The sequence below is a fragment of the Delphinus delphis genome, chromosome 7 (genome assembly GCF_949987515.2).
Source record: "Delphinus delphis chromosome 7, mDelDel1.2, whole genome shotgun sequence".
Classification (NCBI taxonomy): domain Eukaryota; kingdom Metazoa; phylum Chordata; class Mammalia; order Artiodactyla; family Delphinidae; genus Delphinus; species Delphinus delphis.
Genome location: NC_082689.1, coordinates 71,683,692 through 71,709,320, shown reverse-complemented (window position 1 = coordinate 71,709,320; position 25,629 = coordinate 71,683,692). Strand labels below are relative to the sequence as shown.

The following is a 25,629-nucleotide window of genomic DNA, read 5'->3' as shown; positions in this document are numbered from 1 at the left end:
TGTGTTGTTTCTTAAAACTATACATAACTAGTAAAATATAATTAACAATATTTTCATATCAAAGATAATTTGATTATTCATCTATGGACAAAATCATAAAACATATTTTCCAAAAATTACAATGGTTGTACCATCTAGGTTGGTTTTGGGCCAAGATGAGACATATAATGAGTAATACATTATTGACCTTTTACATTTGGTTCCTTCAAAGCTTCTTCATTTTATTCAGCATTTAGTTTAAATATTTAAAATTGAAGCTGTTCTATGTTGCAAACACAGCTAAAATGAAGAGCTTCTGTAGCAGCAGTGACCAGATTTTAAATGCAGGTAGATCAATAAAAAAAAAAAAAAAAAAAAAATCCACCAAGCACAGGCTCCATGTGTGAGTGGAATGGTTTATAATAGCTTGCAAATGACTATGTGCTTGCTGTAACCAGCTGTTCTTAAATTATGAATATGCAACCAATTCATGTTAAAGCCAAATCCCAGCACTATTTCTACAGAGAAATCCCAGTAGTTTTGCTTGTTCTACATGTTAGCTCTGTTAAGGATACAAATAGCAGTAAGCTTCTGAACAAATAGGACCAAACTATTGGCATTTCATGCACTGGGTCCATTATCACAGCAGGGGATGTCAATCATTGGTACATTCCTATAACAGCTCAGGCAATATAACAATGATCTCGTATGAAAAAAAATCAAAATCTCTGCAGCAAACTCAAAGTCCTTCTGACAACCTAATGCTTTCTTACTTCGGCCAATCAGATTGTCAGACCTGACCTACTAGAAGACTTGCATCAAGCTTGAAACATTTAAAAACATCAATCATAAAAACAAAGACAGGACACTGAATTATACAGTATTAACCTCCAGGGTTTGCATACAAAGACCTTAGATTTATTTATGTCCCAGCGAGTTAAGAGCTTCAGGACACCGTTCTTTACACCAAACTGACTGCCAATTTGATGAACCTCTCTGCCCTCAGCAGGAGTGCACCGTCTTTGATTAATGAGTGCACGCTTGTGGAAAAGTGTTAAGAGGAGAAAACAGAGGAAAAACACACAATTATGTCTACACATAGCTGAAGTACAATAATTATCTTCAAACAAAATCCTCCTTTTTCCTTACATACACATGCATACGTGTGCATACATAAAGTTAGTAAAGGTTCTGATCTATGTATTACCTTCATTATTACTGTTATCACTAACATTTAATTTTTATTTGAAAGGCATTAAAAAAACCAAAGTACAAGCCAAATGTCATAAATTATAAAAACAACTTTTCAAAGCATTAATTTATTTCTAAAAACACCTTATCTTACATAGTAAATTCTAAATATGTGGGATAAAAACTGTACTTACTTTCACCTCATATTCTTATAAGAGCTATTCATTTAAAAAGCTCAAGTTTAACTTAAAATATCAGTTCTCTTAGATATTTCACATCTCAAACTATGTTATGACTTGCCACAAATCACAAAGCATTCAAAACACATTTGAAAGTCATGTAAATTCGTTTTAGTTTAAGCTCCATATGTAATTGTAAATCAATCAAATATATTTATTGTTCATAATTCCAAAGTTAATAGAGTCAACAGAAAAACTTATGAATGAAAGTTTAAACTTTTTATGACTCTTCTGTTTAGAACTGCTTTCCTTTAAGAAACCCAATGTGGAAAAACTCCTACTTAAATTACGGGATGCTTATTTGCACTACAATTAAAATTACGTCATCTCTAAAACTGAGCAAAGCATTGAGCTTCCTTTAAAAAAAGCTTACATTTAATATACAACTCAATTTACCATTTAGTTTATATGAATATCTGACATGACACAAATATTTTATGAGTAAATATATTTCTCAAAAATTGAATCATAGGCTAAGGTAACAGAATAATTTCAAGAAACTGCATGGTGATTATACTAAAAGGTTATATAAAAGCATTATTATCCAAATATAAATTTTACCTTTAGTCTCAGTAATGTATGATCTATTTAAAAGAAAAGCATGTTCAGAAAACTTATTATTTCAGGAAATCATAATTCTGAAATCACTCAGCAGTGTATTATAAGTGTTTAAATTTGTTTATATTGTATAAGAAGTCCTTTTAATGGGATTTACCTCAGCAAATTATCTATTCTAATTATCAATTTCATTTTAAGAATTTTTTAAAAGCAAACTTTTAAGTATGTTATAAACGTCAAGCTCTTTGAAAAACTGTTAGTGTACTTAAAGATTTTAAAATTAAAAATCAATAAATATTACAACTAGAAAATATCTCTTAACAGTGATAAGCTACGTTTTATCCTTAAACTTACCACCCTTACGTTTTTTTTACACAAATTTTTTTAAATGTGTTTTTTTCTGTTGAGATTATCACTCTTAATTCTCTCTTCCCATCTCCTCACCCACCAAAAAAAAAAGCAAGTAATTAGAAAAAGTAGAAAACACTTTGGCATCAATGGTGATCTGACATCATTTTAGTACCACAGTATGATAGTTGAAACTACCAATAAAAGTTACTAGTACAATAAAAATATAATTTCAAATTTTAAAATCATTTAATGACTAATAGTCAATTATTTAGTGATATTTTACCTCCTTATAAAGAAAAGTAAACCCCAAATTGCCCTTTTCCTCAATAATTCTTTTCTCCTCTGATTATCTTCTGCAACAAAAGTTTAAAGAAATGTTTATTCAAACAAGTCAACATTTATTAAATAAAGCACAGTATTTTTAAAACATTATGATATAAAATATTTAATTAAATACAAGCAAAAACTTCTTAAAATACCTCGCTAGGTAATTGAATTAATCCCTCAGAATATCAAGTTTATTAAAAACCATTAAACCTTGATGATGTAATTTCATCTAGGGGTCAAAATCCCCACATTACTTTGTGCTAAATCATACCTTCTTTTGGTGGTTCTAGCTAGGACTAGGTCAAAAACCCAAAAACTACAACTTAAAAGCTTCCTTTGAGAAACCTTTAAACCTAAAAGTAATCAAGTTCTAATGCATACTTTCACTAATTCAAGGAGATAAGACAAAAAACTGAACTTTCATGCAACTGTGATATCCTACATCTTGTATAGTAACACAAAAGTAGCAACAAAGACATTAACAATTGCAGTTCGAGCTGGGAGTGACTGTTCTGTTTCAATTCAATGACACCACTAATGGCTTCTTAGCAGCTCCATGAAATCAACCAGCTGTCAAGTTGATGCATCAGAAGGAACAGTTATGCACTCCCATAAGAAAAAGCAACACATCAGGATGTTTGGCAAAACATCTGCTCCTTTACACTGCAGTTCTATAATAAACATGCAAACAAAGAAATGGGAGAAAGGGCAACAGAATTAAAATTCCAAGGTTTCCATTACAGTCTCATATGCATTTTAAATAAATGGCTTATAAAAATAAAAACAAATTTCTGCCAAATTGAATACTTTTATTTTAAATCTTTTGAAAATGCAAAATATAATTACTCAGATTCTTCTAGAAAGGCAAAACCTACACACAAATCTTTCCATTTTTAAAACTGAGAGTAAACTATAGTTACCAAGTAAAACCTTATTATTGTTATGCACAAACCCAAAAATTAATACTAAAATATACCCTTCTTTCATTTAATATGTATTTAGTAACTTATGCCAACAGTACTCTATTAAATGCATTTCCAAGACTGCAGAGTCTAAAAATATTTTTCAGTAGTGTTTGAAAGAGTAAATGCTGCTACACAGTTCAGCCCTAGTTTAACATATAATAACAGTAAATATACTATTCTCTGTATTTCAAAATATATATCTACTCCTACTTCTCTCCAAACCATTATATGAGTACAACAATATTAAGTTCTTATAAATAACTTCCTGTTTTAAAGCATACAATTGGATTTTCTAAAAAAAAACTCTTGTCATCACAGGCTTAAAATAATTTTATATTCAACAATTTGTTTCAAACATTTGTAAAATCTTACTTTTTTCTATCTGAAACTTACAAGCACCTCAATGTGTCTAAGTTATTGATTATGCAGCACAGTGACAATATGTACAGTGTTTACAATAGGTGTGAGACATCAAATGTACTTAACTAACATTTTCTTAAACTGCTTATCCTCTGTTGCTTGCCATTTATAATCTGCCAAATCTTCTAGTCCTTTGTTGCATGTATAATTTAGAACCATCTGTTCTATGTGCTTTTAACTATTTAAACATTTTTCACCTACCTACAATTCACATAAATGGCAGGCTCAATTCAGTCAAGCTTTCTATATAGCGTTTTACATAAAGCAAATCCCTAAATAAATAACATAGCAGAAAACACCAAATATGACTGCTACAGAGATAAAAGCATACCACATACAACATAAGTTTTTATGTGTTAGACAAACCTTTTCAATGTACTCAGAAATGTTTCTATTAGCTTTTTTTGAGTTAACTGTAGTCAATGTTTTTCCCCAACCCAGAAGACAAAGAGAATGCAAATTAAATAGACAGTTTCATGTCCTTGTTAGAAGAGAAGTAAATATGCTGACTGAAAATGACTACAGCAGACAGAATTCCACTTTCCCATTCAATTTACAGTGCCTCTTATTTATATACCAGTGTATCATTAAGTTTGATCATGTGACCAACCGAACTTTAGTGAGGTGAAAAACTATTTTAGACAAGAAAATTAAAACGCCAGTTTTACTGTTTATCTTTTCATAATGGTTGACAAAGGGCATATAACTTGAGATTATAGAATATATTTTAAAATCTATTCTGCCTTTTAAATACTAACTACATTTTCACCAATAGTTTTACTTAATACTGCTACTAAATTTTTAAAGTTTCCAGTATCTCCAGGTATTTTCAATAGTTGTACCTTTTCAAATGTAAAGGCATATGTAAAATATATAAGTTAATTACAAAAGGGGATCTAAGTCATCTAAAATAAGTATACGTAAATATTAACCAAGCTGATTAAAGACAAATCCACAGAAGAGAGTGGAGTAAATAAGAAAGGAAACATGTTAATTAAAAATAACATTCAAATCCTTTAAAGAAACATGCAGACAAAAGCTAAGTGAATACCAAAGGACACTATAAAAGTTACCACCATTTTTTTGCACATAATTTTCCACCTGTTACCAAAACATAAAATGTGCAGAAACTGAGGGCTCACTTTGAGAGAACACAAAAATAAGCAGCACAGCTTATCGTCAGCCTGTTAAGTTACATGGTCCTTTACATGGTCGCTTAAAACAGGAAAAAAATTAAGCGAAAAATTTACTCCTGGGAAAATTTCTCCATAAAGTTTACATGACGTCACTGGACCCCCTGAACATTCCCTAAACTTTGTCTTACCCAGACACACTTTTCGACTTTCTAAGGCTTCTTTCCATTCCTTAAAAAATAAGAAAAAAAAAAAAAGAGGGACTTGGGAATAAAAATTGCCCAAGATGGCGAAACGCTTGTTGTTTAGAGGGCAGAGGGAAAAAATGGAGGATATTGTAATATACACAAAGGGATAAATTTCAACAACTCGGCCAAGGACTGCAGCTGCTTCTCTCTTTATAAGGAAGCAACACACAAAAGATAAATACAGAGGGAGAGAAAAGAAGAGAAAATCTCCCAAACAGCAGGGCCAGCTCTGACTCTCCGAACACTTCCTTCCTTTCCCAAGTCCCAATTCTAGGGTTCGTGGAACTACTTTAAGAGGAGAGGAGCCGCGAAAGGGAAGGGGGGAGGGGGAGCAACAAGAACACTAGAAGACCGAAGAAGAGTTGAGAGCAGGGGGCAGCTCCCGGGGAAGAACTGCTGGGAGACAGACATTACTGTCGGAAAAGCTATGCTCCTCTAATCCTCTGCGTACTGAAACAGACCTTCACAGGTATCCAGATCTTTTCCCAGTCCCACCTGCACCACCCCCCCCCCCAGCTCACTTTCCGTAAACTCCTGAGCTCCAAGCTACTACAGGAGAGAGAGCAAAAGAGGCCCGAATGGGGGGGGGGGGGGGTGTAGCAGGCGCAGCTAAGCAGTCCTACAGGGAAGAGGGGGCGGAGGCAAAAAAGGGCAGCAGTAGGCGGACGGGGGGGGGGTATCTTGAAACTACCCCGGCGGGGATGGGGGGAGCAGCGGCTATTCCCGGGTAGGAACGGCGATCGCAACAGTGCCAGAGGTTGTTTTTTTTGAGAAGCCAAACTGTTGGCGGCGACCTGAGCGCTGGAAGCCGAAGGGAGGAAGGACACGCGAAGCCCGGGCGGCCGAGCAGGGCGGCCGGCACAAAGGAGGCAGACTCGCCACGGCAGCGTATGCCCGCGCCGGCGAAGGCACGGCCCGCGGCCCTGCTAGACCGAAGTCCCGCACCGGCAGCTAGGAATAAAGTTTACATTCTCCTGAGACCGCACCCCCCCTCCCACCCAGAACCGCGCATCTCCGCGTCCTCCTCCCCCAAACTGCACTCGGGACCCCGAGCACCACCCCCAGCCTTCCAGCCAGCACAACAAAGAGACAGACCGACCGGCGAGGGTAAACAGCCGCGGCAGGGCGAGCAGGGCGAGCAGGGCGGGCAGGGCGAGCGCCTCGAGATAAGCAACTCTGGAGTCACCCGCTCTCTGGAGCGTAGTTTCTCCTTTTCGGTTTCAACCGGCTTTACGATATTTGGAATTTTCATCGTCACCCGCACCCCTCACACCCGAGGATTTTAAACTCACCTTTACTTTCGAACTGAGAGTTGCGGTTGATGGGATTTTTGCCTTCCCCAGATGGTTGAAGGTTACGATTTTTGTTTTTGGAAGCCCCACCACCTCCTTATTTCTATTATTATTTTTGCAAGAAAAGTATAAAGAGAGTTGGAGTGGAGGTGAAATTTGTGATCGGGAAAGCCCTGGACGCCCTCCTTCTCCGTCTTCCGCCTCTCTCTCTCTGATTAGTTCCTATCCAGCAGCAGATTGAAGCAGGAGATGATTCTTCTCAAGGTTTGTTCAGCAGCTTCACTTCTAGGCGAAGGCTTCATGAACCAAGTGACGTCAACCAACGAGGCTTCTCTCTCTCTCCTCTCTCTAACAATGAAAGTTGCTGTTAACAAGGGAAAAAAGAGAATTGTTTATACCATTTCAGTTCCAATAATAAATGACCTATCAGCTCCTAAAGTAGCCAAGGGAGGGAGGGGGTTGCTTCTTCCTCCCAAGAATCCTGTAGCTTTGAGTTTGCACCGATCCTTGTCCCAGGAAAAAGTTAAGAAACTCAAATGTTTTGTTTTGCCGTTAAAAGTAGAGAAGACAGAAAATAGGATTGAACACGTAATTTTAAAAAAAAGTACACTGGCGAATAGGGAGCATATATTAACCATTTCTACCTAAACTTTTTTGTCTGTAAACTCAGAATTTGGTTAAACTCTAAAAGCCAACTAATGTAATATGCCAAAAATTCGTGGATGTTTGGAACTCAAAATAAAATAAAAAGCAGGACGCAAAATGGTCCCGGGGTAAAAACGTTACTGCCCTGACACCGGCAAGTTAAGCTGCTGTAATGTTTATGGATTGAGTTAAAATTTATATAAAACGTTAAAATAGTAAATCATTTTAAAGTTATACGTTAGAACTGTAAAAGGTAACCTCAGTAGTTTTTCCCCCCAGCTTCTGAGAGGGCAAAAGAAAAAGGGGGGAGGATAGCTAATTGTACGAATTAGAACACTTAAAAAATCAAGTGAAAACTGGGTAGCCCATTGCTCCATCTTTAAATTACACACAAGGTATGCTATTTGTCTATCCCCAGAATTTCTTCCAACTTCCTATTTTTTACCCTTCCATTTTCTCCCACCAATTTCAGCATCCTAAAACCAAAAAAGTTAAAGGTGAAGTCCACCCAATTCCCTCCTACGGCACACCACCCTGTAGCTTCCTAAAAATGATTCTTTTAAAAAGGTCTTAACCGTGGTAACGCTTTATTACCCAAGAAGATAAATAATTTAAAAATTTTTTCATTGAGGTAGTGTTTTTCCCCTGGAACACATTAAAGTCTCAAAAGTTCATATAATTAAAACTTGCCTAATTTAATTTTCAGGATAAAGAGCAAGTGAAAGGCAAGCTATAGAAAATTAATTTAACCATATATGTATATTTTGTACATGCATATGTGGATAAATGTATCTTAAAAGATGCTATTGTTTTATGTTTCCTCTTCAGCCACTGGCTGTGATTTTAATTGTGCTGGAGGATCTTCATTAGTATTAACACATGGGGAGATTTCACAAAGCTGCTTCATTAAGACAAAAAAAAAAAGCTTGGCAGACTAGGTCTTTTTGCATGCACTGAGAATGTCAGCCTTACCTCGGTCATTTGTAACATAATAAGTGCAAGTACAATGATTGCAATGCAGGAGCGCTGGGGGGAAGGGCAGAAATACTGCCTGTCTAATAGGGATATCTGAAAAGAAGGCTGCTCATTATATAGTAAAATGTATGCTAAAAATTAGTGAAGATGATGTCTCAGGAGACTGATGCTAAATAAATTAATGTGCTGATATGTTTTTAATTATTATTTTTGTAGTAGTTTATTTCATTCTCAGGATTCACATTGAGCAGCAAAGCTGTGCTAGCATTTATTGATTTTTTTTCCCTGCCACATTCCCGGAATACAGATTTTAATCATTTCACTACACCACACTCAGTAATTTCATTAAAAACTGGAACCTTCCATCCCCAGAAAAGCATTTAATTTCAATGACATACAATTTCAGTCTTAGCAGAAAACTGTCTCTACAGTAAAAGCTGGCCTAAGGTTCAAATGCATAATTTAATCCTGAGTTTTCCATGCTCTGCATTCCTTTTGAAGCTATAATTTGAGTAACTACCTAATAACTGTAATAAGGATAATAATTTCCTTATAATATATTATTAACTCATATTTAATTAACTCAGAGGCCAAGCTCTGTACATGTATGACTGGTCAACAGTTCCACAATATCAAAATTTACTAATAATGTTACAGAAGAAAAATACAGACTACAACAAGTGTGGAAAGCCATCATTTACATATTACTTTAGCAAAGTAACATATAAAAAAGTTCATGCATTTTATAGAATAGTGGTCATTACTCAAAACAGTATTTTAAAATATTTGGAAGTAAACAAGACAATTCACTGATATTTCTATATGTAAATAAAGTATTTTAATATTAATATTTCAACAATCCATTTCTGATATTTTGCCTAATCACTAGCATTACTGTTGAAAATATTCAATTTTGAAAGGATAAAAAGAAATAGCTAGATTCAAATTGTCTCAATTTTCATAAAGAATTCTCTTAAAACATTTCTCTTGAAATAAAGTTGTGGCACACTTGAATAACTTAGATAACTAGGATGTATCTTTTACTTAAATACTTTAAACAGTATACTGCAAAGCATAGTTCAATTTTTGGTTCCAATAACATTTTGAAATAATACTGGGTTTGAAGATGGCACATTGGTTTTCCAAACAATAAGTTTCATAAGAATATGTAATTTACATTGCCTAGTTTTTAGAGGAAAAAACCTGTGGGGGAAACTATTTAACATAAGAAAACTCATTTAGTAATTTAAAGTTTGGATATATGCCTAATCAATAGAAAAAATGGTTCACAGATAATGAAAGTGATTAACTTATAGAAAAATTCACATTAAAAATTCCTATCATTCTCCTGGGAGACTTTAGAACCACAGTTCAAAAAAATTTTTAAAGAGCGTGTGTGAATGTATATATATATAATTTAAAATTGAAGCCACATATAACACAAAGTTGTCTTTTCCTTGGTTGAATGATGAAGTAACTTAAAATAAGACTTAGTGTCATCAAAGGTTAGAATAAGGGATAAAACTGGTGATAATGAAGAACTTGATCTTGGTGTCTTTAAAATATATTAAAACTATATTTTTATTATCATCAGGGCTCTTTACATAGTTTGAAAAATATTTTTGCAACATTCTTAAAGGTGAAATACAGTTAAATGAAAATCAATAATTAACAAAATAGTTGACAAATGAAAAACTCACACAGATTGATATCTAAAATTCATAAAATGAATTTTCTATATTTCAATAAAAAACAAAAGCTTCAATTTTTATATTAAAATATATCTTTAAAATAATTTGTTGTTATTTGGTAATTCAAATATATTAATTATCCAATTTAATCTACCTTTAAAACTGATTTTTAAAAATAATGATACACTAAAAATCTGAAACTGGATTACTCCAGTATTTGATACCCATTTACTAAGAAGTTGTGCCTAAATTATTTTTTAATATGATTCCTTCCCTTTTTCATGTTATCACATTTGATCATTTCAGAGATGACAACATAATCATAGAGCTGAGGGGGTAAAAAAAGAGAAAATAATCACAAGTTTTAAAATAATTTGTCTCCCGTAGCACTTAGTCTTCTACTTAAGATCATCATCTAAATCAATACCTGATGTAAAAGAATTTAATGATCAAATAGATCTTTTCCAATATAACTGATAATTATTTCTGAAATTCTATATGATACATACCTAAACTAATTACTAATACCAATAATTTAACTAAATTATAATGCCATAAACTAATTATTCCACCACTATAGACTAAATTGTTGCACTTTCTTCTATAAAGCATCATCTATTTTTAGGACCAAGACAGAACTTCTTAAACAGGCAGATATAAAGATGGACAGGTATTTACTACTGTAGGTATTGTACATGGACCTTCAAAGAGTAAGGAATTGCCATGGACAGAGAACAAAGTCTAGGCTGACTATAAACTACAAAAAGCCAAACGAAGGAGAGATCTTAATAGTAGAACAAGTTGGCCACTGTCATGTCTTGTTTCTGTTTCAATCAGTACAGACTAATGAAGCTTTATTTGTTTTCATTCACTGAACAAACATTTGAGTGCTTGCTGTATGCTGTGCACTCTGCTAGAGGCTGGAAAAACATGAAAAGCTCACATTCTGGTTGATGTTGAAAGTGTGAAATTCCTGGGAGATTACAGACTCACAAAAATCACATTATAAAGATACAAATAATAAAGTTTTGTGAGAATAAAGAGAATGGGGCAACTAATTCTGACTGAGAGTCTATAAAAAGCTTTATCAAAGAAATGCCATTTGAACTGCATCTCAAATACTGAGAGCTTACCAGGCAAGGAAGGCAGGAGCAGCTTCTAAGTGAAAGAAACCATAAATTTAAATGCAAAGAGCTACTAGGTGTGATGTCCATCCACTAGTGAGAAATTCATTGTAACAGGAATATTCAGTGTGAGGTGTGGAATAACAGGAACTAAGGAGGAAAAGGAGGCTTGGACCTGAGAGTGAAAGGCCTTAAGTACCATGGTTGAATTTATCCTGAGAGCCAACAAAGGTCAGCAAAGAAGTGACATGATCGACCTTATTTTTAGGGAAAATAAACTGTGTAGGCAGTGCAGATAATAGACTGTAGTATGAAGAGACTGCTTAACAGTCCATGAGAAAAGGGGTAAGAGACAGTGGTATTGGAGGTTTAAAGCCAGACGTTTTTGAGATAAAATGTGGATTTTGTGACCAACTGAAAACAGAGAGAGTTAAAGGAAAGGAAGAACTAAAGGAAAACTAGAGAGGCTTCTGGCTTAGGGAACTGGGTAAATGCTGCAGTCACTTAGTAAGGTCCAGAATACGTAAGGTAAAACAAATCATAAGGTAGTCTGGAATTAGACCTTGAATTTATGCTTTGTAAGTTTTTTGGGGTTTTTTTTGCCACGCTGCGCAGCATATGGGATCTTAGTTCCCTGACCAGGGATCGAATCCGCACCCCCTGCATTGGAAGCGCAGAGTCTTAACCATTGGATCGCCAGGGAAGTCCCCTTAGGTCATTTTTAAATGGGATTATTAAAATCAACTGGACAGCTTTTTCAAAATATACATACCCAGGCCCAATATCTAGAGATTCACTAGGTCTGGGTGGGGGCCTAGTATTTATTTCCTTTTTTAAAAAAATTCTGATGGTGCTTCAAATAAACACTGCTGATTAAGAATGCTGTTGTGTGACTTCCCTGGTGGTTCAGTGGTTAAGACTCCACCCTTCCACTACAGGGGGCATGTGTTTGATCCCTGGTCGGGGAACTAAGATCCTGCATGCCGTGCCACAAGGCACACAGCACCACCACCACCACCCCCAAAAAAAGAATGCTGTTATAAGCACAAGTTGGTTATAAAATTCATTTGGAATAAAAAAAAACAAGAAAAGCCCAGAAAACTCTGAAAAAGAGCATTGGGAGTAGGGGAAGGGTGTAATATCAGATATTAAAATATGCTATAAAGGCTTAATAATTTAACAGTGGCATTGGCACATGAAATAAAAAGACCAATAAACACAATAGAAAGTTGAGAAATTACCCAAGTGCATATGGAAATTTAACTTAGACAAAGGCTGTATCTCAAAGCAGTAAGGAAGAGATGGACGTTTTCATAAGTGATGTTGGGATAACTGGGTAGTCATAAGGAAAAAGACGAATTTGGATCTGTTCCAAGAATAAATTTCAAAAAGATCAGATATTTAAATATAAAAATTTGAACCACACAAGTACTAGGAGAAATTATGGGTCAATTCCTCTATAGTTGGAGAGTAGGGAAAACGTTCCTAACAATGGTCAAAACTAGATGCAGTAAAGTGAAATATTGGTAAATCTCAATATGTAAAAATAAAAAGCTTTTGTATTGAGAAAAAGAAAAAAATACTGCAAGTGAAGTATAAAGACAAATGAGAAACTGTGAAAAAAATCTGTAACATATCAGAGATAATTTAATAACCCTACATATAAAGAGTATCTAAAAATGAATAAAACACCAACACCCTGAGAGAAAAATGGCAAGAGATATGAACAGACATTTCACAGGAAAAGAAATGCAAATGCCCCTTAAATAGAAACATTCTCAACCTTGTTCATAAGAGAAATGCAAATTAAGAATCACTGAGATACTATGTCTCGCCCAACAAATTGGCAAAAATCCAAAAGTTTCACAACACAGCCTGTTAGTGAGGCAGTTGTGGGGAAAAGGAACACTCTCAAATATTCTTTGTTAGAGTGAAAAATAGAAAAACTCCAACGAGAGAGAATTTTACGGTATCTAGCAAAGTTACATATGCATTTATTTTGTGTCTAGCAAATCCCACTTCCAAGAATCTGACCAAAACTGAAATAATATAAAATAAGTATATAAGAAAATATACATTGAAGCACTGTTTCTTATAGCAAAAGTCTGCATGAAAATTAATAGAGAAACCTCACTAAAATGGAGTCTGAAGGCCAAAAGAGGGAGCCCATGTACCAGTCAAGGTCCATACAATGATCCCAATAGGAAAAGACATACCATGCATCTCCAGCTGGAAGTGACACTGTTTTACTTACTACAAATGCCAGCAGAAGGAAGAAAGATCTCTTCCTTGCCTGGCAACAGCTCAGCCAATGAAACTGTCACAACTCAGCCAATTAAGAGCCATTATACTTTGAATTCCCAGTTTCCTCCAATGGACTTTTTGTTTATCAACATCTCTCCCAACTTCCCCTTCTCCTCTATAAAAAAATTTTCTTTCCTTTTCTTTATTGGACTTGCATGTGATTCACAGAGTCGCATGTCACAAATTGCAATTCTTTGCTGCCCCCAAATAAACCCATTTTGCTGGTAAAATATCTGACCGTTTATTGTTTTAGGTTAACATCTGGAAATAACACAAATCTCCATCATAGGGAAATGGCTGAATTAATTATGGTACACACATACAGTGAAGTACTATGCAATTTTTTAAAAGGAATAAAGAATATATGGAATATAAAGTATTTCACTGTCAGCTCCAGTATTTTGTTAAGTAAAAAAAATCAAAGTAGAGAAAAGCATCTATGGTATGCTACCATTCATCTATATATGTATTTCACTTTTTAAATGAAATGAAAAGTCAAAACCTTAAAACACGTGGTTACCTGTAAAAAGGAAAAGAGCAGGGTAGTAAAGATAGAATAGTAGGAAGGTTTCTCATAAAAATGTGATTTTGGAAACATAAAATAATTTACATAATTATAAAACAAAAATACATTAAATTTTAAAAGCAATCCCTTCTAAATGAAATAAATGAACTTAATTGTATATGGAGTTGGTGGCATAACCATACAGAGAAGAATATTCTAAGTGACTTTAAACACAGTAATTTTTAAAAATCACATACAAACACAATAATTTAACAGTACTTTCCTCATAGGATTTAAACTAAGAAAATGAACTTTAAAGAAGCAACAAAATAGGAACTTAATTTGTTATCATTAGCCATAGTTTTGTGGTATTAATTGGCAGTGTTATTGTAATATTATTGTATGCATAGTCTGAGAAAAAGCAAATGGATAATTAAGTTGGTGTTTTTGATGTGGGACAAAAAAGAAACAGATGTAAAATCAATGAGTTACATAAAAATTCTGTGATCATGAATTTGAACTGGATGTATTAGAATGAACTCATCACATATTTTATATTTAAAAATATATATTTCTTAGTTCTGCCCACTGTAAATGCCTAAAACCAGGGACTACTTCAGTAGCAACAAGCACATACTTATGTTTCCAATTATAGACACTAAACATCATTTGCCCCTGAAACAAATTCCTTGAAGCAAAGGTTGATTCTAGGTTTGGGATAGGTAATGGCCAAGATAAGCCTAAAATACCCTATCATACCTTTAAGCATGAAAACTATCAAAGATTATTGGGGTCATATAAAAAGGACTTGAGAGTAAATTTGAAGAACCCAACTTGAATTGGCTCCCACTGGCCAAAGATGAGACAATTTGAACTTCTTAAGAATAACTACAATGGATTGAAACATAACAAATATATCTTAAGACATGAGTTCATAATGATACTTAAAAAACACATTGTTCACCTTTGAAGAATGCTAGGGAACCAACTCATTACTTTGAAAACTGGTAAATAAAGGAAACAAATTAAGACTTTATTCAACATTTCATATCAAATGTACCTTAGGAAACCTAATTTGAAATTGTGTTTGTATGTATACATATATATGTATGAATGAAGGTCTGTATATGTATTATATGTATATATGTATGTATATGTACATACGTATATATACATATATATATCTCTTAAAATTTGAACATAAGATTTCTTTTAAATGAAATGTTATTGGTCTGCACTAACAGTTATTATGATCAAGTGTACAATTTACCTGTGAGTTTCAAGGCAGATAAAACAAAGAGGGAACAGGATACTATTCTTGTCTGATAAATAAGAAAGTAACCAATTCAATAAGACAAACTTAAAACATTGGAGTAAAATATCAAAGTTTTGATGTAATCTTATAGCCAATGCATAGACATCATTTGTATGGTCTTATAGCAATCCTCCATAAAAGCCAAGGGCATATGATGAACATGTTAAGTTGATTGCATTAAATCAATTAACAAATCAGTCACATAAGGCTGTGTAGATTATGCATGGGACCACTCCAGGGGCAGCAGTGTGATGAATCCAACTCATACAAGCACATGCTGTCAAAAATTAAATCTTTAGGGATTCTTGAAGCTACTAGTTAAACACAGCCATTACCAAAAATAAATATTTTCAAACTTATATTAAAAACAAATAAATACAATTCATCACTTCTTATTTTATTATGCTTTACTATTATCGATGCCCTTGAGGTTATTTATGTCCATTGTAGCATGCAGAAAAAGCTATACAGTGGTGTGCTACTGCCCATCTCTTCCCAACTCTATTACCAGTGATATCACATTGGTAGCTTGAAACAGACCACAGTGGGAATGTTTACAACCTAGAAATCGGCAAATGCTACAAATCAGGGCATGAGCTTAATGTTTTGTTGATAGTCTAGACCAGGGGTCCCCAAGCCCTGGGCCACGAACTGGTATCAGTCCATGGCCCATTGGGAACTGGGCCGCACAGCAGGAGGTGAGCAGTGGGCAAGCGAGCAAATCTTCATCTGTATTTACAGCCGCTCCCCATCTCTTGCATTACCGCCTGAGCTACACCCCCTGTCAGATCAGTGGTGGCATTAGATTCTCATAGGAGTGCGAACCCTACTGTGAACTGTGCATGTGAGGCATCTAGGCTGCGTGCTCCTTATTAGAATCTAATGCCTGATGATCTGAGGTGGAGCTGAGGTGATGATGCTAGCAGTGGGGAGCGGCTGCAAATACAGATTATCATTAGCAGAGAGGTTTGACTGCACAGAGACCATAATAAATCAGTTGCTTGCAGACTCATATCAAAACCCTATCAGTGAGTGGCAAGTGAAAACAAGCTCAGGGCTCCCACTGATTCTGCATTATGGTGAGTTATATAATTATTTCATTATACATTACAATGTAATAATAATAGAAATAAACTGCACAATAAATGTAATGTGCTTGAATCATCCTGAAACCATCCCTACCTGCCCCCAGTCTATGGAAAAATTGTCTTCCATGAAACTGGTCCCTGGTGCCAAAAAGGTTGGGGAACCACTGGTCTAGACTTAACTAATAGAAAAAAGTATTAATCAAATTAAATTTAAAGTGTTACGCTGAAATAAATAATCTTCTAATACTATTTTTAAACTATTAATGAGTTAGTGAGAAGTCACATCATTGATGAAAAAGTAAAGTTTAATTTTCATCTTACTCTTTTACTTAGACAAAAATATCAATGACCATTTATGTTAACACTACATTCTTCAACAATTGCACACCTATAGGTTGGCTACAGACAGGGCTATAGAAACAAGAGTTTGGTAAAAATCAACCAAAGCATTCTGTAAGAATCAATCACCTATATGGATTTTACAATACAGTATTGTATATGTTATTATTTGTAAATTGTAATTATTTTTATTCCCAGAAAGATTTACTAGCACACCTCTTTTGGGGAGGACCACGATCACTAGCCCTTGAGGAGTGCACAGTCCAACTGAGAAATGTAAATACTCCAAAATATCTGATACAATGTGTTAAATACTCTAATAGAGGTATTCAAAGTGAAATGAGTACACATTAGAAGTGGTTATTTTTTCTGGGTGGAGATGGCGGAAGAAGAATGCATATCCTAATTTGTGAAACAGTCCATCTCATAGTAATAAAGCCTTCTTTGCATTATAGTTTGTCCTAATATATTATTTTCAGCACTAATGTAATAATTTAGCCCTAATGTAATAATTTAGCCCTGAAAGACAATTTTAGGCTTTTCAAGCTTCTGATACATGCTGCCATTGGGGCAAGCCACCTGAAATCACAGAAATGGTCTTTTTTAGGGTCATGAATAAATTTTTTTTTTTTTTTTTTTTTTTGCCGAGTAGCTTGCAGGATCTTAGTTCCCTGACCAGGGATTGAACCCGGACCCCAGCAGTGAAAGTGCTGAGTCCTAACCACTGGACTGCCAGAGAATTCCCATGAAAAAATATTTTTATATCATATCTGATTTCAAAAATTCATATGACTAACTTCCCTCTTGACAGCCAACCTGTTTCAAGGTGGAAAACAAGAGTTTTCTATTCACTGCTCATTTTTTTTCACAGCATTTTGAAGAATATATACTCAAGGACCAAAATTCAATCATAGGCACAATTCTCATGATTTCCTTTAAAAACTGAATCAAGATCAAAGTCCATATTGTTTACAGACAATTGTGCTCTGGCAATAATGCACTATGAGAAATAATATTCACGTGTCAACTCTTTAACTAGTGTAGAGATGTTGTTCCTGTTCTCTGCTTGTACTCTGTCAATACTGAATCCAACAAACCTTTTCCAGAAAATTTTTTGGCTCAGAAAATAACCACAAGCCAAAATTTAAAAATTTCTTCCCCTTTAAGCATGGATTTTCAGTGATTAAAAAGAAAAACAAACAAGAAGCTGTCAAGCACTTTTCCCTCATAAACAGTAAAACATCCATGTATGCTCTTTACATAGAAGGTTTCACCCAACTGTAAAGTATCTGTTAGCATGCACATGTTAAGAGTAGGTAGAGGGCTTCCCTGGTGGTGCAGTTGTTGAGAATCTGCCTGCCAATGCAGGGGACACGGGTTCGAGTCCTGGTCTGGGAAGATCCCACATGCCACAGAGCAACTAGGCCCGTGCGCTACAGCTACTGAACCTGCGCGTCTGGAGCCTGTGCTCCGCAACAAGAGAAGGCCGCGATAGTTAGAGGCCTGCGCACCGCCATGAGGAGTGGCCCCCGCTCGTCGCAACTAGAGAAAGCCCACGCACAGAAACGAAGACCCAACACAACCAAAAATAAATAAATAAATTTATATTAAGAAAAGAGTAGGTAGAGTAACTATGCTTTCTTATTACATCATTGATATTATAATGTCCAAAATTATCACATTAAAGGAATTCTGCCAATAGTTGATCCTGAGTTCTTGCCAGACATAATATTTATTATTTTGCTGCAGGTTTAATAAACTTGGCAACTGTATGGTTTTATATCTACTTTTGCTCTGAGAAGTGCAACACTGAATTAATACTTCCTTAGCTTTAGTGTCTTTTCCACCTTTAGAGACAAAAATACTGAAAAGTGTTATTTTGTGCTTATTCTGGGAAGCTTTTACTGTTTTACCAGAATAGTTTACCCAAAAAAAGTCATCATATTTTGTTTAAAACAGAGTCAATGGCTTTAAAATACCCCAGCCCAGGGAATTCCCTGGTGGTCCAGGGGTTAGAATCCATGCTTCCACTGCAGGGGGCATGGGTTCATCCCTGGTTGGGGAAATAAGATCCCGCTTGCTACACAGATCCTAGCCCAAGTGCATTAAAATTACTTTTTATTACTTCTCTCTCTCCCCCCATATATCTATAACCTTTCTCTCTCTTTCCCATTCTTGACTGAAGAGAGGCAATTGGAGAGAGAGAAAAAAAAATTATCCTCTGAGAGGCAAATCAAATGATAGAAATCACATGGAAATAATATAAGTTGAGCTCTTTTTCTTGGCGCCTCGGAGGTGGTCGGCTGCTTCAGAATGAGGCTGAACATCTCTTTTCCAGCCACTGGCTGCCAGAAACTCATTGAAGTGGAAGATAAATGAAAACTTCGTAGCTTTTATGAGAAGTGTATGGCTACAGAAGTTGCTGCTGACGCTCTGGGTGAAGAATGGAAGGGTTATGTGGTCCGAATCAGTGGTGGGAACGACAAACAGGGTTTCCCCATGAAGCAGGGTGTCTTGACCCATGTAGTTTTGATTTGCATTTCTCCAGTGATTAGTGATGTTGAGCATCCTTTCATGTGTTTGCTGGCAATCTGTATATCTTCTTTGGAGAAATGTCTATTTAGGTCTTCTGCCCATTTCTGGACATGGCCGAGTCTGCCTACTACTGAGTAAGGGGCATTCCTGTTACAGACCAAGGAGGACTGGAGAAAGAAAGCACAGATCTGTGCGGGGTTGCATTGTGGATGCCAAATTGAGCGTTCTCAATTTGGTCATCGTAAAAAAAGGGGAGAAGGATATTCCTGGACTCGCTGATACTACTGTGCCTCATCGCCTGGGGCCCAAAAGAGCTAGCAGAATCCGCAAACTTTTCAGACTCCCTAAAGAAGATGATGTCCGCCAGTATGTTGTGAAAAAGCCCCTAAACAAAGAAGGTAAGAAACCTAGGACCAAAACACTCAAGGTGCAGCGTCTTGTTACTCCACGTGTTCTGCAACACAAACGTCGGCGTATTGCTCTGAAGAAACAGCGAACTAAGAAAAATAAGAGGCTGCAGAATATGCTAAACTTTTGGCCAAGAGAATGAAGGAGGCCAAAGAAAAACACCAGGAAGAGACTGCGAAGAAACGGAGGCTGTCCTCTCTGAGAGCGTCTACTTCTGAGTCCAGTCAAAAGTGAGATGTTCTAAGAGTAACAAATAAATAAGATCAGACATCAAAAAAAAAAAAAAAAAAAAAGATAATATAAGTTGAATCTTTAAAAATGTCAAAAAAGAAACTTACGTACTGTGAATTTTTTTGTATGGCCAAAGAATAAGAAGAGAGGAGCTTTTGTGGCAGCTTTTTTTTTTTAACATCTTTATTGGAGTATAATTGCTTTACAATGGTGTGTTAGTTTCTGCTTTATAACAAAGTGAATCAGCTATACATACACATATATCCCCATATCTCCTCCCTCTTGCGTCTCCCTCCCACCCTCCCTATCCCAGCCCTCTAGGTGGTCACAAAGCACCAGCTGATCTCCCTGCTATGTGGTCGCTTCCCACTAGCTATCTATTTTACATTTGGTAGTGTATATATGTCCATGCCACTCTCTCACTTCATCCCAGCTTACCCTTCTCCCTCCCCGTATCCTCAAGTCCATCCTCTATGTCTGTGTCTTTATTCCTGTCCTGCCCCTAGGTTCTTCAGAACCTTTTTTTTTTAGATTCCATATATATGTGTTAACATACAGTATTTGTTTTATTCTTTCTGACTTACTTCACTCTGTATGGCAGACTCTAGGTCCATCCACCTCACCACAAATAGCTCAATTTCGTTACATTTTATGGCTGAGTAATATTGCACTGTATATATGTGCCACATCTTCTTTATCCATTCATCTGTCGATGGACACTTAGGTTGCTTCCATGTCCTGGCTATTGTAAACAGAGCTGCAATGAACATTGTGGTACATGACTCTTTTTGAATTACGGTTTTCTCAGGGTATATGCCCAGTCGTGGGATTGTTGGGTCATATGGTACTTCTATTTTTAGTTTTTTAAGGAACCTCCATAGTGTTCTCCATAGTGGCTGTATCAATTTACATTCTCAACAACAGTGCAAGAGGGTTCCCTCTTCTCTACACCCTCTCCAGCATTTGTTGTTTGTAGATTTTTTGATGATGACCATTCTGACTGGTGTAAGGTGATACCTCATTGTAGTTTTGATTTGCATTTCTCCAGTGATTAGTGATGTTGAGCATCCTTTCATGTGTTTGTTGGCAATCTGTATATCTTCTTTGGAGAAATGTCTATTTAGGTCTTCTGCCCATTTTTGGACTGGGTTGTTTGATTTTTTGATATTGAGCTGCATGAGCTGCTTGTAAATTTTGGAGGTTAATCCTTTGTCAGTTGCTTCATTTGAAAATATTTTCTTCCATTCTGAGGGCTGTCTTTTCATCTTGTTTATGGTTTCCTTTGCTGTGCAAAAGCCTCTGTTTCATTAGGTCCCATTTGTTTATTTTTGTTTTAATTTCCATTTCTCTAGGAGGTGGGTCAAAAAGGATCTTGCTGTGATTTATGTCATAGAGTGTTCTGCCTATGTTTTCCTCTAAGAGTTTTATAGTGTCTGGCCTTACATTTAGGTCTCTAATCCATTTTGACTTTATTTTTGTGTATGGTGTTAGGGAGTGTTCTAATTTCATTCTTGTACATGTAGCTGTCCAGTTTTCCCAGCACCACTTATTGAACAGGCTGTCTTTTCTCCATTGTATATTCTTGCCTCCTTTATCAAAAATGAGGTGACCATATGTGCGTGGGTTTATCCCCGGGCTTTCTATCCTGTTCCGTTGATCCATATTTCTGTTTTTGTGTGCGGCAGCTTTTATGTGTGGCTTTTGTTGGAGAAATTGGGATCAGTTCTTTGAGATTTTCCTGGCGTTTCACCCTAACTACTTGGGGAGGGAACAAACTTATTCCTATAGGGAGATAGCCATTGGGATATAGACCATTCCCTCAATTCAGGAGTCCTGAAGCCTCTGCTTCTGCCAGGAAATCATCCCTAATCCTCACTTTTCACCTTCCAGACATCTCTTCCCAGCAGCTTTTTCTACTTTCACATAGTAAGAAAAAGAAAAATGTAAGGAGACTCTACACAGTTACTCCCCCTACTATTTCAGTTGTATCAATGATGAATCTCAAGATCATCATTAATCTTGACATTAAGATAAGATTTGGGGGAGAATGGGGCTGGGTGCCATTCCATGCTTTGGCAAATCTTTTTCTTTCCTCAGCTATCATCTTTTGAAATATATGACATTGAGATTCTATCCTGTTTCTTATTTCTGGTTACTGCTGACAAATGTTTTGTTTTCTTTTTTTCTTCTGGTTCTGCTGTTCTTATCTTTTTTTTAAAAAAGATCATATCATTTTTTTTAAAAATGATATGTTGAAGATCATATCATTAGGTATCAGAGGAGGGAAATTCTGTAGCTTCTTTCTACCATCTTTACACAGGAGTCTTTTTTTTTGGCCACATGCGTGGCTTGCGGGATCTCAGTTCCCCGACCAGGGACTGAACCCAGGCCACTGCAGTGAAAGCCCGGAATCCTAATCACTAGGCCACCAGGGAATTCCCCCTACACAGGAGTCTCTTTTCTTAATTGCAAACATGCTTAATTGAAAAAAAAAAGTGTATTTATTTTTAGATGATAATGATACATAATAACAAAGCTTATAATCTAGAAGAATTTTTGTCTTTAAAGCCTAAAATCCTTTAATATATCCTTTAATTACTAGATCATATCATGTATTCTCTTTAATTGTCATTTAATTGTTCCTGAAATACTTATTGAATACCTATTATGTGCCAGATACTATTCTAGGTGCTAAGGATGCAGCAGTGAAAAAAGTAACTGCCTTCATAGGACTTACTTTCTCATGGGGAGAGACAGGCAATAAACACAAGCAGACACATAGTGCATATCAGGGTCCGCAACCTTCTTCTGTAAATGGCCAAACAGTAAACGTTTTAGGCTTTAGAGGTCTCATGTCTCTATTGCGATTACTCAACTTTGTCATTGTAGTGAAAAACCAGCCATAGGCAACAGATAAAAAAGTGAGCATAGTTGTGTTCCAAGAAAACTTTATATGCAAAAACAGGTGGTAGCTAAGATTTATCCAATGGCCATAGTTTGCACATGCCTGCTATATATAATTTTGACATGTCTTACGGAAAAAAGTAGGGAAAGCAAGATGTACAAGAAGTTCTAGGAAAGGTGAGAAAGGGCCTCTGATAAGACATCTGAGCACAGACTTTTTAAAAGTGAGGGAATAAGGCATGTAGTCTTATGGGGGAAGAGCTTCCCAAGCAGAGGGAACAAGATTTACAAATGTCCTGTGACAGGAGCATGCTTAGTTTGTTCAACAAACAGTAAATAGTCTGATGTGGTCAAGAAGAGCACCAAGAGATAAGGTCAAGAGAGTGCCACAGATGGCGCCATATTCTGCAGGGCTTTTGAAGCCATTATACAAAGATGTTGAATTTTTATCCTGAGGAGGAAACCACTGTGTGGCTTTGAGCAACGAAAGGACATGGCCTGACTTACTTTTGAAAAAGTTCTCTCTGGCTTTAGTATTAGAACAGACTGTAGTGAAAAAAGAATGAAAGTTAGACCATGTAGGAGATCGCTGCAAATTCTAAGCAAAGGATGATCATACTAAGGTTAGAATTGATGGTAGTGATTGAAGTAGTAGAAAGTGGTCAGATTCTTTATATATGTTGAAGGTAGAGGTAAAGGATCTGTTGATGGATTTGATATGTGCTATAAGAGAAAGAGTTCTAGTGAATGATGACTCCACGGTTTTTGTCCTCAGGAACTAGAAGGCAAAAGTTAGTGTTTATGTACATAGAGAGACTGCAAAAGAGCTGCTTTGGGTGAGGGTGTTGTGGTTTGGTGTAAATCAGTTGGTTTGGGACTTCCCTGGTGGTCCAGTGGTAAAGAATCCACCTTCCAATGCAGGGGACACAGGTTTGATCCCTGGTCAGGGAACTAAGATCCCACATGCTGTGGGGCAACTAAGCCCACATGCCACAACTACTGAGCTCGTGAGCCTCAACGAGAGAGCCTGCATGCCCCAAACTACAAGGCCCACACACTCTGGAGCCCCCACGCCACAACTAAAGAGCCCATGCACCCTGGAGCCCACACGCCACAACTAGAGAAAGAAAACCCGCACACCACAACTAGAGAGGAGTCCGAACGCCGCAACTAGAGAGAAACCTGAGTGCTGCAACGAATATCTTGCATGCCTCAACAAAGATCCAGCACACCGCAACTAAGATCTGACACAGCCAAAATAAATAATAAATAAAATAAATATATTTTTTTAAAAATCAGTAGGTTTGTTTGTTACTTGTTACGTTGAAGACACTAATTAAATATCCAGGTGGAGATGTTAAGCACAAAGAAGGCTATATAAGTTTGGAGTCTGGGGTAAGGTCCTGGCTGGAAATACAAGTCTGGGAGTTAGTTGCTTATAGTATTTAAAATATGAAATGGTGAGATCAAAGAGTGACTTCACACAGACTAAGTTCTGTGATACTGCAATACTTAGAAGGTGGAGATATGAGGAAAAACCAGGAAAAGAAATTAAGAAGGAGTGGCTAGTGAAATGAATACATCTTTTCATTCCCTTAAGGGTATTTTTTTTTTTTTTTTTTTTTTGTGGTACGCGGGCCTTTCACTGTTGTGGCCTCTCCCATTGTGGAGCACAGGCTCCGGACGCGCAGGCCCAGCGGCCATGGCTCACGGGCCCAACCGCTCCGCAGCATGTGGGATCTTCCTGGACCGGGGTACAAGCCCGTGTCCCCTGCATCAGCAGGCGGACTCTCAACCACTGCGCCACCAAGGAAGCCCTAAGGGTATATTTTTAAGAGCAGAGTTTATTTTTATCTTGATAAAAACTGATTTATCAGTTTTTACTTTTATTGATCCAGCTTTTGGAAATCTTAGTAGAAAATCATGAAGATTTTCTCCTTTCCTTATGTTTTGTTCTAGAAGCTTTATAGTTGAGGTCTTATTTACATTTAGGCCTGTGATCCATTTTGAGTTACTTTGTACATATCATGCAAAGTATGGATGAAAATCCATTTCTGCCATATGGATATCCAATTTTGCCAGCTCTATCTACTGAAAAGACTATCCTTTTTCCATTAAGTTGATTCTGTACCTTTATCAAAAATCACTTGTCTTTCAGCTTTTGTATATCTATAAAAGACTTCACTTTCATGTTTCAAAGATTTTTGCTGGGTATAGGATTCTCGGTTAAAAGTATTTTCTTTATTTTAAAGATGCTGGTCTATGGTCTTCCTCTTTACATTGTTTCTGATGCTATATCTGCTTAAATTCTGATATTTGTTGCTCTGTAGTCATGTGTCTCTTTTCTTCAAACTGCTCTCAAGATTTTCTCTTTATCACTGGTTTTGAACAATTTCGTGATGACCTACCTTATCATGTTTTAGATGTTTATTATTATTATTATTGTTATTATTATTATTACTTGGCCACTCTGCGCAGCATGTGGGATCTTAGTTCCCCAACCAGGGATTGAACCCATGCCCCCTGCATTGGAAGCTCAGAGTCTTAACCACTGGACCGCCAGGGAAGTTCCTAGATGTTTATTATTGAAATATAAATCACTTAATATAAATTTCACCCTTTTAAAGTATGCAAATCCATGTTTTTTAGTATATTCACAAGTTTGTGCAATCATCACTACTGTCTAATTCCAGATTTTCATCACCCTAAAAAGACATCCTATACCCATTAGCAGCCACTACCAATTCTCCTCTTCACCCAGTTCCTAGCAACCACCAATCGACTTGCTCTCTCTATGGATTTGCTTATTCTGGACATTACATATGTATGGAAACATACAACATGTGGTCTTTTGTGATTGGC

General features: G+C 36.2%; 1 protein-coding gene and 1 pseudogene across 20 annotated transcripts in view; one reads left to right on the top strand and one right to left on the bottom strand.

The window, feature by feature from the left end:
- Positions 1 to 25,629, bottom strand: part of BAZ2B (bromodomain adjacent to zinc finger domain 2B) — a 382,464-nt gene that overhangs the window by 289,109 nt on the left and 67,726 nt on the right. For all 20 annotated transcript variants that reach the window (XM_060016702.2, XM_060016712.2, XM_060016708.2 and 17 more), the window contains one exon: positions 6,704 to 7,067. The gene's annotated coding sequence lies outside the window, so the exon portion shown is untranslated. The remainder of the gene's footprint in view (positions 1 to 6,703; positions 7,068 to 25,629) is intronic.
- Positions 19,003 to 19,866, top strand: LOC132428157 (small ribosomal subunit protein eS6-like; annotated as a pseudogene).